The sequence below is a fragment of the Brassica napus genome, chromosome C3 (assembly GCF_020379485.1).
Source record: "Brassica napus cultivar Da-Ae chromosome C3, Da-Ae, whole genome shotgun sequence".
In the NCBI taxonomy this organism is placed as follows: domain Eukaryota; kingdom Viridiplantae; phylum Streptophyta; class Magnoliopsida; order Brassicales; family Brassicaceae; genus Brassica; species Brassica napus.
The window spans coordinates 68,847,241-68,867,739 of NC_063446.1; the positions used below are offsets into that span (position 1 = coordinate 68,847,241).

The 20,499-nt window shown below is 25.0% G+C and overlaps 4 long non-coding RNA genes across 4 annotated transcripts; all 4 read left to right on the top strand.

Moving 5' to 3' along the window:
• The first annotated feature begins 2,109 nt into the window (after positions 1–2,109).
• Positions 2,110–2,759, top strand: LOC125583456. The gene is made up of 2 exons (XR_007320486.1): positions 2,110–2,456; positions 2,547–2,759. It is a non-coding gene; the product is annotated as an uncharacterized LOC125583456 (long non-coding RNA).
• A 1,925-nt stretch (positions 2,760–4,684) lies between these two features.
• On the top strand, positions 4,685–7,817 carry LOC125583455. The gene is made up of 3 exons (XR_007320485.1): positions 4,685–5,744; positions 5,835–7,443; positions 7,534–7,817. It is a non-coding gene; the product is annotated as an uncharacterized LOC125583455 (long non-coding RNA).
• A 740-nt stretch (positions 7,818–8,557) lies between these two features.
• LOC125583457 lies at positions 8,558–9,495 on the top strand. The gene is made up of 2 exons (XR_007320487.1): positions 8,558–9,123; positions 9,214–9,495. It is a non-coding gene; the product is annotated as an uncharacterized LOC125583457 (long non-coding RNA).
• Positions 9,496–10,449: 954 nt separating this feature from the next.
• Positions 10,450–12,811, top strand: LOC125583458. Its single transcript, XR_007320488.1, has 3 exons — positions 10,450–10,842; positions 10,933–12,500; positions 12,591–12,811. It is a non-coding gene; the product is annotated as an uncharacterized LOC125583458 (long non-coding RNA).
• The last annotated feature ends 7,688 nt before the right edge of the window (positions 12,812–20,499 follow it).

Genomic DNA, 20,499 nt, shown 5'->3' on the forward strand with positions numbered 1-20,499 from the left:
GATTACTAGTAAAGTATATCCCGCCCGTAGGGCGGGCCAACACTAGTTCATTATAAAATATGCCTTGATATTACAAGAAAAAATAATAATAAAACATGTGTTGATATTACAAGAGCAAATAATTTATATTGTCTAAATATATTATGCATGATGTATTTGGCTTATGTTAAGCTGAAAATAATATAAGAAAATTAAAACTCTAAATAAAATACGAAAGACACTCAAGAATAACCAAATTCCTAATTAGTTATATTGCAAATTAATGCATTTATTATAAAACATAAAAAATTTAAGTTCAAAGATTCTACTGACCTAACAATAATAACTTACATGCATGAAAAACCTCATATGCCAAGTTCATATTTAATAACTATTGGATTCATCTAACCATATATATATACATATATATATATTTTTTTTAAATATATAATTTATGAAAAGAAATTTGTAATATTTATTAACATATTTTGACTAAGACTAAGGAAATATTCAATCATAATAATAATCAAAATCAATAACAAATAAAAAACAATATCTTGACAAGATATTATAAGGTAAGGAATTTATTTTTATATTATTTTGACTACAATCCAAGAATTAAGCTCAAGGATATTTCGATAAAAATTTTCATTTATGCAAATTTATGTTATTATATATACAACAACATAAATCAAAATAAAACACTAAACAAAAATTAAGAAAAGTTCATACAAAATGGGTTTCTCCAAAAACATATTGTTCACATTTGTTTTTACCATCTTCTTCGTAATATCTAATGTTCATTGCTACCCAGGTATTTAATTTCACTTGTTTACTTAAATTTATCCTCCTTTATTTATCTAATTATAAGTTTTAACATTCCAATGATTCAGATTTTATATAGACTTTGAAGTAAAACAAGACTACAAAAAATGCTACCTTCCGTGTAAACAAATAGCCGAAGGATGTGAGAGGTTTTGTGCAGCTATGACCATTCAGTTAGTTGGTGAATGTATTTCTGATATATGTTGTTGTAGGTCAAAAATGCCAAATTAACATTATTAGAGATTATACATTTTGTACCAGTGTCAAAAGTGCTAATAAAGATCCAATTCAATTAGCAAACTGAAGTTACTTTGATAGAGAAATTATCTTTCCTTAAAAGAAATAAAAAATATTAATTCAACATATAAGATATTTAAATATAAAATATCAAAATTAGTAGTGAAACAAGTCCTCATATACTAATGGTGAATTCAATAATTTTTTGGATAACTAGAATATATATTTTTTAATTTGATATTTTTCGGTACAGAACCTTTGATTCTCTTTTTAATCGATTGAACACAATTGGCTTTGATATTTTATATTTGTAAAGGATAACAATTTGCGAGTATGGTTTTGATAGTAATCTTGTAGTTGAAACACCATTAATTCGTCCTCGAATAAACTATATATTTTTTCTTTGTACTTTAAATCAAATATTAAATGGATTAGACAAAACATATAGTCAAGATATTTATTGTTAAAAATATGTTTTTACTGAACCCATAATTATTTAGATACATCTAAAATATATTTTGTGTACTAATACATCTACCCGCGTATCATTTTTCACTGAAATATAATATCAAAAACTGAATGCTTTATTTGATTATATAAATGTAGTTCATGTCAATAATTACATATTTCTTACCTAATTTTTGTTGTATATTTTAAAATTCATGTTCATTATAAAATATGTGTTGATATTAGAAGAGAAAATAATAATAAAATATGTGTTGAAATTACAAGAGTAAATAATATATTTTGTCTAAATATATTATGCATAATGTATTTGGCTTATGTTAAGCTGAAAATAATTATAAGAAAATTAAAAGTCTAACTAAAATACGAAAGACACTCAAGAATAAAAAAATTCCCAATTAGTTATATTGCAAATTAATGCATTTATTATAAAACATAAAAAATTTAAGTTCTAAGATTCTACTGAACTAAAAATAATAACTTACATGCATGAAAAACCTCATATGTCAAGTTCATATTTAATAACTATTGGATTCATCTAACCATATATATATACATATATATATATATTTTTTAAAATATATAATTTATGAAAAGAAATTTGTAATATTTATTAACATATTTTGACTAAGACTATGGAAATATTCAATCATAATAATAATCAAAATCAATAACTAATAAAAAACAATATCTTAACAAGATATTATAAGGTAAGGAATTTATTTTTATATTATTTTGACTACAATCCAAGAAATTAAGCTCAAGGATACTTCGATAAAATTTTCCTTTTATGCAAATTTATGTTATTATATATACAACAACATAAATCAAAATAAAACACTAAACAAAAATTAAGAAAAGTTCATACAAAATGGGTTTCTCCAAAAACATATTGATCACATTTGTTTTCACCATCTTCTTAGTAGTATCTAATGTTCATTGCTACCCAGGTATTTAATTTCACTTGTTTACTTAAAATTATCCTCCTTTATTTATCTAATTATAAGTTTTAACATTCCAATGATTCTGATTTTATATAGACTTTGAAGTAAAACAAGACTACAAAAAATGCTACATTCCGTGTAAACAAATAGCCGAAGGATGTGCGAGGTTTTGTGCAGCTATGACCATTCAGTTAGTTGGTGAATGTATTTCTGATATATGTTGTTGTAGGTCAAAATTGCCAAATTAACATTATTAGAGATTATACATTTTGTACCAGTGTCAAGAGTGCTAATAAAGATCCAAATCAATTAGCAAACTGAAATTACTTTGATAGAGAAATTATCTTTCCTTAAAAGAAATAAAAAATATTAATTCAACATATAATGTATTTAAATAGAAAATATCAAAATTACTAGTGAAAAAAGTCCTCATATACTAATGGTGAATTCAATAATTTTTTGGATAACTAGAATATATATTTTTTAATTTGATATTTTTCGGCGCAGAACCTTTGATTCTCTTTTTAATCGATTGAACACAATTGGCTTTGATATTTTATATTATTAAAGGATAACAATTTGCGAGTATGGTTTTGATAGTAATCTTGTAGTTGAAACACCATTAATTCGTCTTCAAAGAAACTATATATATTTTCTTTGTACTTTAAATCAAATATTAAATGGATTAGACAAAACATATAGTCAAGATATTTATTGTTAAAAATATGTTTTTACTGAACCCATAATTATTTATATACAACTAAAATATATTTTGTGTACTAATACATCTACCCGCGTATCATTTTTCACTGAAATATAATATCAAAAACTGAATGCTTTATTTGATTATATAAATGTAGTTCATGTCAATAATTACATATTTCTTACCTAATTTTTGTTGTATATTTTAAAGTTCATGTTCATTATAAAATATGTGTTGATATTAGAAGAGCAAATAATAATAAAATATGTGTTGAAAAATTACAAGAGCAAATAATTTATATTGTCTAAATATATTATGCATAATGTATTTGGCTTATGTTAAGCTGAAAATAATTATAGAAAATTATAAGTCTAACTAAAATACGAAAGACACTCAAGAATTAAAAAAAATTCCCAATTAGTTATATTGCAAATTAATGCATTTATTATAAAACATAAAAAATTTAAGTTCTAAGATTCTACTGAACTAAAAATAATAACTTACATGCATGAAAAACCTCATATGCCAAGTTCATATTTAATAAATATTGGATTCATCTAACCATATATATATACATATATAATTTATGAAAAGAAATTTGTAATATTTATTAACATGTTTTGACTAAGACTAAGGAAATATTCAATCATAATAATAATCAAAATCAATAACAAATAAAAAACAATATCTTGACAAGATATTATAAGGTAAGGAATTTATTTTTATATTATTTTGACTACAATCCAAGAAATTAAGCTCAAGGATACTTCGATAAAATTTTCCTTTTATGCAAATTTATGTTATTATATATACAACAACATAAATCAAAATAAAACACTAAACAAAAATTAAGAAAAGTTCATACAAAATGGGTTTCTCCAAAAACATATTGATCACATTTGTTTTCACCATCTTCTTAGTAGTATCTAATTTTCATTGCTACCCAGGTATTTAATTTCACTTGTTTACTTAAATTTATCCTCCTTTATTTATCTAATTATAAGTTTTAACATTCCAATGATTCTGATTTTATATAGACTTTGAAGTAAAACAAGACTACAAAAAATGCTACATTCCGTGTAAACAAATAGCCGAAGGATGTGAGAGGTTTTGTGCAGCTATGACCATTCAGTTAGTAGGTGAATGTATTTCTGATATATGTTGTTGTAGGTCAAAATTGCCAAATTAACATTATTAGAGATTATACATTTTGTACCAGTGTCAAGAGTGCTAATAAAGATCCAAATCAATTAGCAAACTGAAATTACTTTGATAGAGAAATTATCTTTCCTTAAAAGAAATAAAAAATATTAATTCAACATATAAGATATTTAAATAGAAAATATCAAAATTACTAGTGAAAAAAGTCCTCATATACTAATGGTGAATTCAATAATTTTTTGGATAACTAGAATATATATTTTTTAATTTGATATTTTTCGGTGCGGAACCTTTGATTCTCTTTTTAATCGATTGAACACAATTGGCTTTGATATGTTATATTTGTAAAGGATAACAATTTGCGAGTATGGTTTTGATAGTAATCTTGTAGTTGAAACACCATTAATTCGTCCTCGAAGAAACTATATATATTTTCTTTGTACTTTAAATCAAATATTAAATGGATTAGACAAAACATATAGTCAAGATATTTATTGTTAAAAATATGTTTTTACTGAACCCATAATTATTTATATACAACTAAAATATATTTTGTGTACTAATACATCTACCCGCGTATCATTTTTCACTGAAATATAATATCAAAAACTGAATGCTTTATTTGATTATATAAATGTAGTTCATGTAAATAATTACATATTTCTTACCTAATTTTTGTTGTATATTTTAAAATTCATGTTCATTATAAAATATGTGTTGATATTAGAAGAGCAAATAATAATAAAATATGTGTTGAAAAATTACAAGAGCAAATAATTTATATTGTCTAAATATATTATGCATAATGTATTTGGCTTATGTTAAGCTGAAAATAATTATAGAAAATTATAAGTCTAACTAAAATACGAAAGACACTCAAGAATTAAAAAAAATTCCCAATTAGTTATATTGCAAATTAATGCATTTATTATAAAACATAAAAAATTTAAGTTCTAAGATTCTACTGAACTAAAAATAATAACTTACATGCATGAAAAACCTCATATGCCAAGTTCATATTTAATAAATATTGGATTCATCTAACCATATATATATACATATATAATTTATGAAAAGAAATTTGTAATATTTATTAACATGTTTTGACTAAGACTAAGGAAATATTCAATCATAATAATAATCAAAATCAATAACAAATAAAAAACAATATCTTGACAAGATATTATAAGGTAAGGAATTTATTTTTATATTATTTTGACTACAATCCAAGAAATTAAGCTCAAGGAGATTTCGATAAAATTTTCCTTTTATGCAAATTTATGTTATTATATATACAACAACATAAATCAAAATAAAACACTAAAAAAAAATTAAGAAAAGTTCATACAAAATGGGTTTCTCCAAAAACATATTGATCACATTTGTTTTCACCATATTCTTCGTAGTATCTAATGTTCATTGCTACCCAAGTATTTAATTTCACTTTTTTACTTAAATTTATCCTCCTTTATTTATCTAATTATAAGTTTTAACATTCCAATGATTCTGATTTTATATAGACTTTGAAGTAAAACAAGACTACAAAAAATGCTACCTTCCGTGTAAACAAATAGCCGAAGGATGTGAAAGGTTTTGTGCAGCTATGACCATTCAGTTAGTTGGTGAATGTATTTCTGATATATGTTGTTGTAGGTCAAAAAGGCCAAATTAACATTATTAGAGATTATACATTTTGCAGTGTCAAGAGTGCTAATAAAGATCCAATTCAATTAGCAAACTGAAGTTACTTTGATAGAGAAATTATCTTTCCCTAAAAGAAATAAAAAATATTAATTCAACATATAAGATATTTAAATATAAAATATCAAAATTACTAGTGAAACAAGTCCTCATATACTAATGGTGAATTCAATATTTTTTTGGATAACTAGAATATATTTTTTTTAATTTGATATTTTTCGGCGCAGAACCTTTGATTCTCTTTTTAATCGATTGAACACAATTGGCTTTGATATTTTATATTTGTAAAGGATAACAATTTGCGAGTATGGTTTTGATAGTAATCTTGTAGTTGAAACACCATTAATTCGTCCTCGAAGAAACTATATATATTTTCTTTGTACTTTAAATCAAATATTAAATGGATTAGACAAAACATATAGTCAAGATATTTATTGTTAAAAATATGTTTTTACTGAACCCATAATTATTTAGATACACCTAAAATATATTTTGTGTACTAATACATCTGCCCGCGTATCATTTTTCACTGAAATATAATATCAAAAACTGAATGCTTTATTTGATTATATAAATGTAGTTCATGTCAATAATTACATATTTCTTACCTAATTTTTGTTGTATATTTTAAATTTCATGTTCATTATAAAATATGTGTTTATATTAGAAGAGCAAATAATAATAAAATATGTGTTGATATTACAAGAGCAAATAATTTATATTGTCTAAATATATTATGCATGATGTATTTGGCTTATGTTAAGCTGAAAATAATTATAAGAAAATTAAAAGTGTAACTAAAATACGAAAGACACTCAAGAATAAAAAAAAATCCCAATTAGTTATATTGCAAATTAATGCATTTATTATGAAAATTGAAAATTTAAGTTCTAAGATTCTACTGAACTAAAAATAATAACTTACATGCATGGAAAAACCTCATATGCCAAGTTATTATTTAATAACTATTGGATTCATCTACCTATATATATATATATATATTTAAAAATACATATAATTTATGAAAAGAAATTTGTAATATTTATTAACATATTTTGACTAAGACTAAGGAAATATTCGATCATAATAATAATCTAAATCAATAAAAAATAACAAACAATATCTTGACAAGATTTTTCTATATAAAAAAAGAATAAAATTTGACACAAATGGTAAAGATATTATTAGGTAAGGAATTTATTTTTATATTATTTTGACTACAATCCAAGAAATTAAGCTCAAGGATATTTTGATAAAATTTTCATTTTATGCAAATTAATGTTATTATATATACAACAACATAAATCAAAATAAAACACTAAACAAAAATTAAGAAAAGTTCATACAAAATGAGTTTCTCCAAAAACATATTGATCGCATTTGTTTTCACCATCTTCTTCCTAGTATCTAATGTTCATTGCTATCCAGGTATTTAATTTCACTTGTTTACTTAAATTTATTCTCCTTTATTTATTTAATTATAATTTTTAACTTTCCAATCATTCTGATTTTATATAGACTTTGAAGTAAAACAAGACTACAAAAAATGCTACCTTCCGTGTAAACAAATAGCCGAAGGATGTGAGAGGTTTTGTGCAGCTATGACCATTCAGTTAGTTGGTGAATGTATTTCTGATATATGTTGTTGTAGGTCAAAAAGGCCAAATTAACATTATTAGAGATTATACATTTTGTACCAGTGTCAAGAGTGCTAATAAAGATCCAAATCAATTAGCAAACTGAAGTTACTTTGATAGAGAAATTATCTTTCCTTAAAAGAAATAAAAAATATTAATTCAACATGTAGGATATCTAAATAGAAAATATCAAAATTACTAGTGAAACAAGTCCTCATATACTAATGGTGAATTCAATAATTTTTTGGATAACTAGAATATATATTTTTTAATTTGATATTTTTCGGCGCAGAACCTTTGATTCTCTTTTTAATCGATTGAACACAATTGGCTTTGATATTTTATATTTTTAAAGGATAACAATTTGCGAGTATGGTTTTGATAGTAATCTTGTAGTTGAAACACCATTAATTCGTCCTCGAAGAAACTATATATATTTTCTTTGTACTTTAAATCAAATATTAAATGGATTAGACAAAACATATAGTCAAGATATTTATTGTTAAAAATATGTTTTTACTGAACCCATAATTATTTATATACAACTAAAATATATTTTGTGTACTAATACATCTACCCGCGTATCATTTTTCACTGAAATATAATATCAAAAACTGAATGCTTTATTTGATTATATAAATGTAGTTCATGTCAATAATTACATATTTCTTACCTAATTTTTGTTGTATATTTTAAAATTCATGTTCATTATAAAATATGTGTTGATATTAGAAGATCAAATAATAATAAAATATGTGTTGAAAAATTACAAGAGCAAATAATTTATATTGTCTAAATATATTATGCATAATGTATTTGGCTTATGTTAAGCTGAAAATAATTATAGAAAATTATAAGTCTAACTAAAATACGAAAGACACTCAAGAATAAAAAAATTCCCAATTAGTTATATTGCAAATTAATGCATTTATTATAAAACATAAAAAATTTAAGTTCTAAGATTCTACTGAACTAAAAATAATAACTTACATGCATGAAAAACCTCATATGCCAAGTTCATATTTAATAACTATTGGATTCATCTAACCATATATATATACATATATATATATATATATATATATATATATATATTTAAATATATAATTTATGAAAAGAAATTTGGAATATTTATTAACATGTTTTGACTAAGACTAAGGAAATATTCAATCATAATAATAATCAAAATCAATAACAAATAAAAAACAATATCTTGACAAGATATTATAAGGTAAGGAATTTATTTTTATATTATTTTGACTACAATCCAAGAAATTAAGCTCAAGGATATTTTGATAAAATTTTCATTTTATGCAAATTTATGTTATTATATATACAACAACATAAATCAAAATAAAACACTAAACAAAAATTAAGAAAAGTTCATACAAAATGAGTTTCTCCAAAAACATATTGATCGCATTTGTTTTCACCATCTTCTTCCTAGTATCTAATGTTCATTGCTACCCAGGTATTTAATTTCACTTGTTTACTTAAATTTATTCTCCTTTATTTATTTAATTATAATTTTTAACATTCCAATCATTCTGATTTTATATAGACTTTGAAGTAAAACAAGACTACAAAAAATGCTACCTTCCGTGTAAACAAATAGCCGAAGGATGTGAGAGGTTTTGTGCAGCTATGACCATTCAGTTAGTTGGTGAATGTATTTCTGATATATGTTGTTGTAGGTCAAAAAGGCCAAATTAACATTATTAGAGATTATACATTTTGTACCAGTGTCAAGAGTGCTAATAAAGATCCAAATCAATTAGCAAACTGAAGTTACTTTGATAGAGAAATTATCTTTCCTTAAAAGAAATAAGAAATATTAATTCAACATGTAGGATATCTAAATAGAAAATATCAAAATTACTAGTGAAACAAGTCCTCATATACTAATGGTGAATTCAATAATTTTTTGGATAACTAGAATATATATTTTTTAATTTGATATTTTTCGGCGCAGAACCTTTGATTCTCTTTTTAATCGATTGAACACAATTGGCTTTGATATTTTATATTTGTAAAGGATAACAATTTGCGAGTATGGTTTTGATAGTAATCTTGTAGTTGAAACACCATTAATTCGTCCTCGAAGAAACTATATATATTTTCTTTGTACTTTAAATCAAATATTAAATGGATTAGACAAAACATATAGTCAAGATATTTATTGTTAAAAATATGTTTTTACTGAACCCATAATTATTTATATACAACTAAAATATATTTTGTGTACTAATACATCTACCCGCGTATCATTTTTCACTGAAATATAATATCAAAAACTGAATGCTTTATTTGATTATATAAATGTAGTTCATGTCAATAATTACATATTTCTTACCTAATTTTTGTTGTATATTTTAAATTTCATGTTCATTATAAAATATGTGTTTATATTAGAAGAGCAAATAATAATAAAATATGTGTTGATATTACAAGAGCAAATAATTTATATTGTCTAAATATATTATGCATGATGTATTTGGCTTATGTTAAGCTGAAAATAATTATAAGAAAATTAAAAGTGTAACTAAAATACGAAAGACACTCAAGAATAAAAAAAAATCCCAATTAGTTATATTGCAAATTAATGCATTTATTATGAAAATTGAAAATTTAAGTTCTAAGATTCTACTGAACTAAAAATAATAACTTACATGCATGGAAAAACCTCATATGCCATGTTCTTATTTAATAACTATTGGATTCATCTAAATATATATATATATATATATATATATATATATATATATTAAAAATACATATAATTTATGAAAAGAAATTTGTAATATTTATTAACATATTTTGACTAAGACTAAGGAAATATTCGATCATAATAATAATCTAAATCAATAAAAAATAACAAACAATATCTTGACAAGATTTTTCTATATAAAAAAAGAATAAAATTTGACACAAATGGTTAAGATATTATAAGGTAAGGAATTTATTTTTATATTATTTTGACTACAATCCAAGAAATTAAGCTCAAGGATATTTTGATAAAATTTTCATTTTATGCAAATTTATGTTATTATATATACAACAACATAAATCAAAATAAAACACTAAACAAAAATTAAGAAAAGTTCATACAAAATGAGTTTCTCCAAAAACATATTGATCGCATTTGTTTTCACCATCTTCTTCCTAGTATCTAATGTTCATTGCTACCCAGGTATTTAATTTCACTTGTTTACTTAAATTTATTCTCCTTTATTTATTTAATTATAATTTTTAACATTCCAATCATTCTGATTTTATATAGACTTTGAAGTAAAACAAGACTACAAAAAATGCTACCTTCCGTGTAAACAAATAGCCGAAGGATGTGAGAGGTTTTGTGCAGCTATGACCATTCAGTTAGTTGGTGAATGTATTTCTGATATATGTTGTTGTAGGTCAAAAAGGCCAAATTAACATTATTAGAGATTATACATTTTGTACCAGTGTCAAGAGTGCTAATAAGGATCCAAATCAATTAGCAAACTGAAGTTACTTTGATAGAGAAATTATCTTTCCTTAAAAGAAATAAAAAATATTAATTCAACATATAGGATATCTAAATAGAAAATATCAAAATTACTAGTGAAACAAGTCCTCATATACTAATGGTGAATTCAATAATTTTTTGGATAACTAGAATATATATTTTTTAATTTGATATTTTTCGGCGCAGAACCTTTGATTCTCTTTTTAATCGATTGAACACAATTGGCTTTGATATTTTATATTTGTAAAGGATAACAATTTGCGAGTATGGTTTTGATAGTAATCTTGTAGTTGAAACACCATTAATTCGTCCTCGAAGAAACTATATATATTTTCTTTGTACTTTAAATCAAATATTAAATGGATTAGACAAAACATATAGTCAAGATATTTATTGTTAAAAATATGTTTTTACTGAACCCATAATTATTTATATACAACTAAAATATATTTTGTGTACTAATACATCTACCCGCGTATCATTTTTCACTGAAATATAATATCAAAAACTGAATGCTTTATTTGATTATATAAATGTAGTTCATGTCAATAATTACATATTTCTTACCTAATTTTTGTTGTATATTTTAAAATTCATGTTCATTATAAAATATGTGTTGATATTAGAAGAGCAAATAATAATAAAATATGTGTTGAAAAATTACAAGAGAAAATAATTTATATTGTCTAAATATATTATGCATAATGTATTTGGCTTATGTTAAGCTGAAAATAATTATAGAAAATTATAAGTCTAACTAAAATACGAAAGACACTCAAGAATAAAAAAATTCCCAATTAGTTATATTGCAAATTAATGCATTTATTATAAAACATAAAAAAATTAAGTTCTAAGATTCTACTGAACTAAAAATAATAACTTACATGCATGAAAAACCTCATATGCCAAGTTCATATATATTTAAATATTTAATTTATGAAAAGAAATTTGTAATATTTATTAACATGTTTTGACTAAGACTAAGGAAATATTCGATCATAATAATAATCTAGATCAATAACAAATAACAAACAATATCTTGACAAGATATTTCTATATAAAAAAAGAATAAAATTTGACACCAATGGTAAAGATATTATAAGGTAAGGAATTTATTTTTATATTATTTTGACTACAATCCAAGAAATTAAGCTCAAGGATATTTTGATAAAATTTTCCTTTTATGTAAATTTATGTTATTATATTTACAACAACATAAATCAAAATAAAACACTAAACAAAAATTAAGAAAAGTTCATACAAAATGGGTTTCTCCAAAAACATATTAATCGCATTTGTTTTCACCATCTTCTTCGTAGTATCTAATATTCATTGCTACCCAGGTTTTTAATCTCACTTGTTTACTTAAATTTATCCTCCTTTATTTATCTAATTATAATTTTTAACATTCCAATGATTATTATTTTATATAGACTTTGAAGTAAAACAAGACTACAAAAAATGCTACCTTCCGTGTAAACAAATAGCCGAAGGATGTGAGAGGTTTTGTGCAGCGATGAGCATTCAGTTGGTTGGTGAATGTATTTCTGATATATGTTGTTGTAGGTCAAAAAGGCCAAATTAACATTATTAAAGATTATACATTTTGTACTAGTGTCAAGAGTGCTAATAAAGATCCAAATCAATTAGCAAACTGAAGTTAGGTTGATAGAGAAATTATTTTTCCATAAAAAGAATTAAAAAATATTAATTCAACATATAAGATATTGAAATATCAAAATATCAAAATTACTAGTGAAACAAGTCCTCATATACTAATGGTGAATTAAATAATTTTTTGGATAACTAGAATATTTTTTTTTTAATTTGATATTTTGCGGCGCAGAACCTTTGGTTCTCATTTTAATCGATTGAACACAATTGGCTTTGATATGTTATATTTGTAAAGGATAACAATTTACGAGTATGGTTTTGATAGTAATCTTGTAGTTGAAACACCTTTAATTCGTCCTCGAAGAAACTATATATATTTTCTTTGTACATTACATCAAAATATTAAGTGGATTAGACAAAACATATAGTCAGAATATTTATTGTTAAAAATATGTTTTTACTGAACCCATAATTATTTAGATACAACTAAAATATATTTTTTGTGCTAATACATCTACCCGCGTATCATTTTTCACTGAAATATAATATCAAAAACTGAATGATTTATTTGATTATATAAATGTAGTTCATGTCAATAATTACATATTTCTTACCTAATTTTTGTTGTATATTTTAAATCTCATATTCATTATAAAATATGTGTTGATATTAGAAGAGCAAATAATAATAAAATATGTGTTGATATTACAAGAGCAAATAATTTATATTGTCTAAATATATTATGCATGATGTATTTGGCTTATGTTAAGTTGAAAATAATTATAAGAATATTAAAACTCTAACTAAAATACGAAAGACACTTAAGAATAAAAAAAAATTCCCAATTAGTTATATTGCAAATTAATGCATTTATTATAAAAATTGAAAATTTAAGTTCTAAGATTCTAGTGAACAAAAAATAATAACTTATATGCATGAAAAACCTCATATGCCAAGTTTATATTTAATAACTATTGGATTCATTTAACTATATATATATATATATATATATGTTTAAAATATATATTTTTTATGAAAAGAAATTTGTAATATTTATTAACATATTTTCACTAAGACTAAGGAAATATGATTATAATAATAATCTAAATCAATAACAAATAACAAACAATATCTTGACAAGATATTTCTATATAAAAAAGAATAACATTTGACACCAATGGTAAAGATATTATAAGTTAAGGAATTTATTTTTATATTATTTTGACTACAATCCAATAAATTATGCTCAGGGATATTTTGATAAAATTTTCCTTTTATGCAAATTTATGCTATTAATATACAACAACATAAATGAAAGTAAAACAGTAAACAAAAATTAAGAAAAGTTCATACAAAATGGGTTTCTCCAAAAACATATTGATCGCATTTGTTTTCACCATCTTCTTCGTAGTATCTAATGTTTATTGCTACCCAAGTATTTAATTTCACTTGTTTACTTAAATTTATCCTCTTTTATTTTTTTAATTATAATTTTTAACATTCCAATGATTCTGATTTTATATAGACTTTGAAGTAAAACAAGACTACAAAAAATGATACCTTCCGTGTAAACAAATAGCCGAAAGATGTGAGAGGTTTTGTGCAGCTATGAGCTTCCAGTTGGTTAGCGAATGTATTTCTGATATATGTTGTTGCAGGTATAAAAAGGCCAAACTAACATTATTAGAGATTATACATTTTGAACCAGTGCCAAGAGTGCTAATAAAGATCCAAATCAATTAGCAAACTGAAGTTACTTTGATAACCATGACTGAGTCGTATGCCGTGGTATGAGAGGCTAGGACATCCTGGTTCAGTTAAGATGAGAAAGATAGTGCAAAATTAGAATGGCCATCCGTTGAAAACGGAAAAAATTTGCAAACGGGCAAGTTTAGATGTAATGCATGTTTTCAAAGAAAACTTATAACTTGGTCATCACCAGCAAAAGTAGGCAATGAATCACCAATGTTTTTAGAAAGAATACATGGTGATATATGTGGGCCGATCCACCCGCGATGCAGGCCGTTTAAGTATTTCATGGTATTGATTGACGCATCTAGTAGATGGTCAAGTGTGTCTCTTTTGACGACACGAAATACGGCTTTCACAAAGTTTATTTCCCAGATAATAAAACTGAGAATGCAGTTCTCAGAGTATGCCATTAAGAAAGTAAGGCTTGATAATGCTGGTGAATTTACATCGTAAACCTATAATGATTATTGTATGTCAATGGGGATTGATGTGGAGCATCCAGTTCCCCACGTGCATCCACAAAATGGCATGGTCGAGTTATTGATAAAACAGTTGCAGTTGATTGCAAGACCGTTAGTATTGAGAACAAAGCTCCCAATTTCAGTATGGGCTGATGTTATATTGCATGCGGCTGCACTGATTCAGTTAAGACCGAGTGCATATCATAAGTACTCCCTATTACAAATGGCATCTGGGCAAGAGCCAAATATATCTCATCTCTGTGTTTTTGGGTGTGATGTCTATGTTCTGATAGCACCGCCACAAAGAACAAAAATGGGCCCACAAAGGAGATTGAGAATATATGTGGGTTATACGTCACCAAGTATAATAAAATATCTGGAACCGGTAACTGGTGATATGTTTACGGCACGGCTTGCCGATTGCCATTTGAATGAGGATGAATTTTTGGCGTTAGGGAATTTGTAGAATTCCTAAAGAGATTACATGGTGTACACCATCATTGTTACACCTTTATCCCCCTACGAATCAAAGAGAGCTGGAGGTTCAGAAAATTATGAATTTGCATAATTAGGCAAACCAGTTACCAAATGCGTTCACAGATACGAGAAGGGTGAAGAAGTCATATATACCCGCTGAAATTGTTCCATCCAAAGTTGAAGTTCCTAAAGAACAAACTGATGGAAATAAAATGAATGAACCTAGGGTTCAGTTAAAGAGGGGGAGGCCATCGGGTTCTAAAGATAAAAATCTCCGAAAGAAAAAGAAATTGGATGAGCAAAATAGTAAGGTTCCATAAGAACCTGATATTGAAAGATGTCTGAAAGAAGAAATAAATGGAAAGGTTCGAGAAGAACCTGTTACTGAAAAATGTCTAAAAGAATGCATAAATAAAGATGATCCAGATGACGAAGAGAACAGAAAAGTATGAGATTTCCATCAACTACACCCGAGATGAAAAGTTATGGATCAGAAATAAAATAAAAGATGTTGATGGAATATTCTCCTTTTCTGTGTCCAAAGAGATCGAATGATAATCCCGATCCAAGGTCCATTTTGGAATGTCAGAAAAGACATGATTGGGATGAGTGGAAGAAGGCCATTCAAATTGAATTATTCTCCCTGAATAACAGAAATGTCTCTGGACCTATAGTCATAACGCCTGAGAATATAAATCTTGTTGAGTATAAGTGGGTATTCGTGAGAAAAGTAAATGAGAAGAATGAAGTAACACGATATAAAGCCCGATTAATTGCCCAAGTTTTTTCTCAGAGACCGGGAATTGATTTTGAGGAAACGTATTCCCTGGTAATGGATGCAATTACGTTTAGATTTTTGATGAGCCTAACGACATCTAAAAATCTTGAAATGCATCTCATGGACGTTGTGACTGCATATTTGTATGGATTGTTGGATATTGATATATATATATATGAAATTCCCTGAGAGATTGAAAATGCCTGAAGCATTGTAAGAAAAATCTAGGGAGATTTGTTCGGTCAAGTTACAGCGATCACTTTACGGATTAAAGCAATCCGGACGCATGTGGTACAATCGCTTAATTGAATATCTTTTGAGTAAAGAATATGTGAATAATGCTATATGTCCATGCGTTTTTATAAGGAAATCGTCATCTGGCTTTGTGATTATTGTTGTATATGTAGATGACCTTTTGTTTTTGGCTACAGATAGAACATCTCCGAGAAGAAATATTTGTGCATCAATCAAACTATACAAAACGATTATTGAAACGCTTTTATATGGATAAAGCGACTCCTTTGAGTATTCCAATGGTTGGTAGATCTCTCGATGTTGAGAGAGATCCTTTTAGGCGCTGTGAAGATAGCGAGAAGATAATAGGTCCTGAAGTACCTTATATGAGTGCTATCGGTGAGATATTATATCTTGCAAATTGTATTAGGCCTGATATTGTCTTTGCTACTAACCTACTAGCAAGTTCTGCTCCTACTCGCAGGCACTGGGACGGAATAAAGCATGTATTCCATTACTTCCAAGGTACAGTTGATTTAGGGTTAATGTATTTTAGAAAACCCGAGTTTAGTATGGTTGGTTTTGTAGATGCAGGATACTTATCAGATCCTCATCAAGCTCGATCGCAAACCGGTTAAGTTTTTACAATTGGTGGAACCGCGATCTCTTGGCGTTCCCAGAAACAAACTCTGGTTGCGACATCTTGGAATCATGCAGAAACTATTGCGCTTCACGAAACATGTCAAGAATGTGTGTGGCTCCGGTCAATGAGTCACCACATACAAGAATCAAGCAGAATAATTAACGAGAAAGAGCCAACAAAAATATTTGAAGACAATTCGGCGTGTGTCGTTCAACTTAAAGTAGACTATATCAAGAGCGACAGAACAAAGCACATCCCTGCAAGATTTTTCTCATACATACGGGAACTCGAGAAAATAAAGAAGTGGATATTGAGTATGTACGGCCATGCGACAATTCAGCTGACTTGTTTACATAAGCTCTTCCGACTACAATATTTCAAAAACACGTCTATGTAATCGAAATACGGCATTTGCAAGATCTGTGATAAGAAAGCTGTGTTTACTATTCTCAAAAGAAAATTAAGTTATAGTACTCATTTTTTCTCGTCATGGTTTTTAACGAGGCTGTATGTAATTCATAATTAATGAGGAATGTTAAAAGATAAAGATCAAAGTAGATGATTATATCATTAAAGAGATAATGTTTATTCTAATGTTTTGTCATTTTGTGGGAAGTAACCGACTTTCTAGTAGTATAAATACTACTCTCTTCTTTGTAAAATGATAACGTGAAATGAAGAAGCAAAGTTGAAACATAAATCATTAACTCCTCCCTCTCACATCTTGTCTTGTCCCTTTCACATGCACACATAAAAAAACTTTTCCACTCACCTCACGTCCCATCTCATCTCTCTCTTTTGTTACCAAACAGAAAAGAATATATACTCCCCACCTTTTATAATTTACAACACATATTCAATAGTTGGAGAACAAATGTGTCAATTTCTGGGAGATAAAATGATCATTTTCCATACAAAATGGATATCTCCAAAAATATATTGATCGCATTTGTTTTTACTATTTTCTTGGTAGTTTCTAATGTTCATTGTTACCCAAGTATTAAGTTCACTTTACTGTTTACTTTTATTTATATTCATGTATTTATTTTTTTGTAATTTTCAACATTGCAATGTTTCTGATTTTAAATAGATTTTGAAGTAAAACAAGTCTACCAAAATTGCTATCTTTCGTAAACAAATAGCCGAAGAATGTCAAAGGTTTTGTGCAGCTATGAGCATTCAGTTGGCTGGCGAATGTATTTCATATATATGTTGATGTAGGTCAAAAATGCCAAATTAACATTATTAGAGATTATACATTTTGTACTAGTGTCAAGAGTGCTAATAAAAATCCAAAACAATTAGCAAACTGAAGTTAATTTGATAGAAAAAATCTTTGCTTGAAGGAAATAAAAAAATATTAATTCAACATATAATATATTTAAATGTAAAATATCAAGATTACTAGTGAAACAAGTCTTCATATATACTAATGGTAAATTCAATAATTTTTTGGATAACTAGAATATTATCTTGCAGAATCAATAACAAATAACAAACAGTATTTTGACAAGATATTTTCTAGAAAAAATAACATTTGACTCCAGTGAAAAAATAATATGATATTATAAGGTAAGAAATTTATTTTGATATTATTTTGATTATAATCCAAAAAATTATGCTTAAAGATATTTTAATGAAATTTTCCTTTTATGCAAATTTATGTTATTATCTCTATAATATTATTTGAGAAGTCAGTTTCTTATGTGTCGCGCTCACGTTAACTCTCACGGTGGTTGATTACACTAATATCCTTAATGAATTAAAAATATTACATTTCAATAGTATTATTGAATTTTTTATTTAGTTTTATTTTCCAATTTTTTCAAATAACATATATAATAAAAAGGAAACATTTATAAAGTTTAAAAAAAAATTAAAAACGAAAATATATGTATATATAATATTATTTCATTAAAAAGAAAGTTCACAAAATATAAATATTCCATTTAAAAAATATTTTTAAATAACATAAAATATACCTTTGAAGTAATAAAATATATCTTTATATCTATATTTTTTTTAGATGAAAATATATTTTTGTATATAATGTGATTTCATAAAACAAGATTCACACACATAATCTTGATATTATAAAAATAAAGATTAATTCTTTTAAAACATAATTTTAAACAATACAAAAATATATATTTTCAAAGTAATAGAAATAATTTTTATATATCTATCTATTTTCTTAGATGATTACATAAAATAATTAAGTAACATAAACTGATATATATATAATTGATTAAACATAGTTTATAATTAGTAATATTGAAATGTTTTATTTATTTTTCATATATTTAGTTAACTATAATATCTTTCAATTACAGTAAAAAAATCTATAAATTATATTTTACTTATATAATATGATTTTTAAAATACAATCACACAATTTTTTTAAACTGTTTATTTTAAAGATATATTAAAAATAAAAAGAATTAACAACAAATATCTTTTGATCAAATAATTACAAAATGTTTTAAAATAACATAACACTATATACTTTAACGAGGTAGATATATTATATTTTATCATGATTAAAATTATTTGTTTTCATAATATTAAATTTGCTTTTAAATTTTATGTTTTTATGTTTGTGGAACTTAATATGACTATAATTAAAATACCAAAGCAAATCTGAATCTCATTTTAAGAGTATTTAAATTAAATTTCAGTTTACCATTTAATAAATATAAGGCATAAAATTACTTAGAATTTATAAAATATTTTAATTATTGTAAATATTGATATGTGTTCATGAGTTTCCAAAAATGTATTAATTACTTATGTATGTAATTTCATATTGATCATCACTTTATTTTCTGCTTTTTTTTATAACAACAATCAACATATAATTTGATAAATATTGTGAAACTACATGCACATTTAAACGATAAATAAAATTAATTTTATTTTACTTAATTATAATAAATAATAATTATACTTCACTTTGAGTTTGAAAAAATATATGTAATTCAATATACTCACAACATGAGTGACTCGAGTAATCCAACTTATATCTAAAATCAGAGATTCAACTACAATAAGAATATATAATTGTATAATAATAATTTCTTTTATAAATGTAAATTATAGGATGACTCAAAATATATTAACAAATGAAAGTAAGATGTTAAGATGTTAATCAACTGTAGAATATTATCGTTATATTAATTTACGTAATTTAAAATTAGACACTTTAGTTTATTTTATATTTCATTCTAAACATAATATATTTTAAGTTATACATAATCTTCCTCGAATATATTTATATATCTAAAACAACAACCAACGTAAATGCAAATAAGAAAACTAATCATAATTTTAATATATCTAAAATAAAAAAAAATTATACTTGAACTCAGAGAAATAGATGCAAT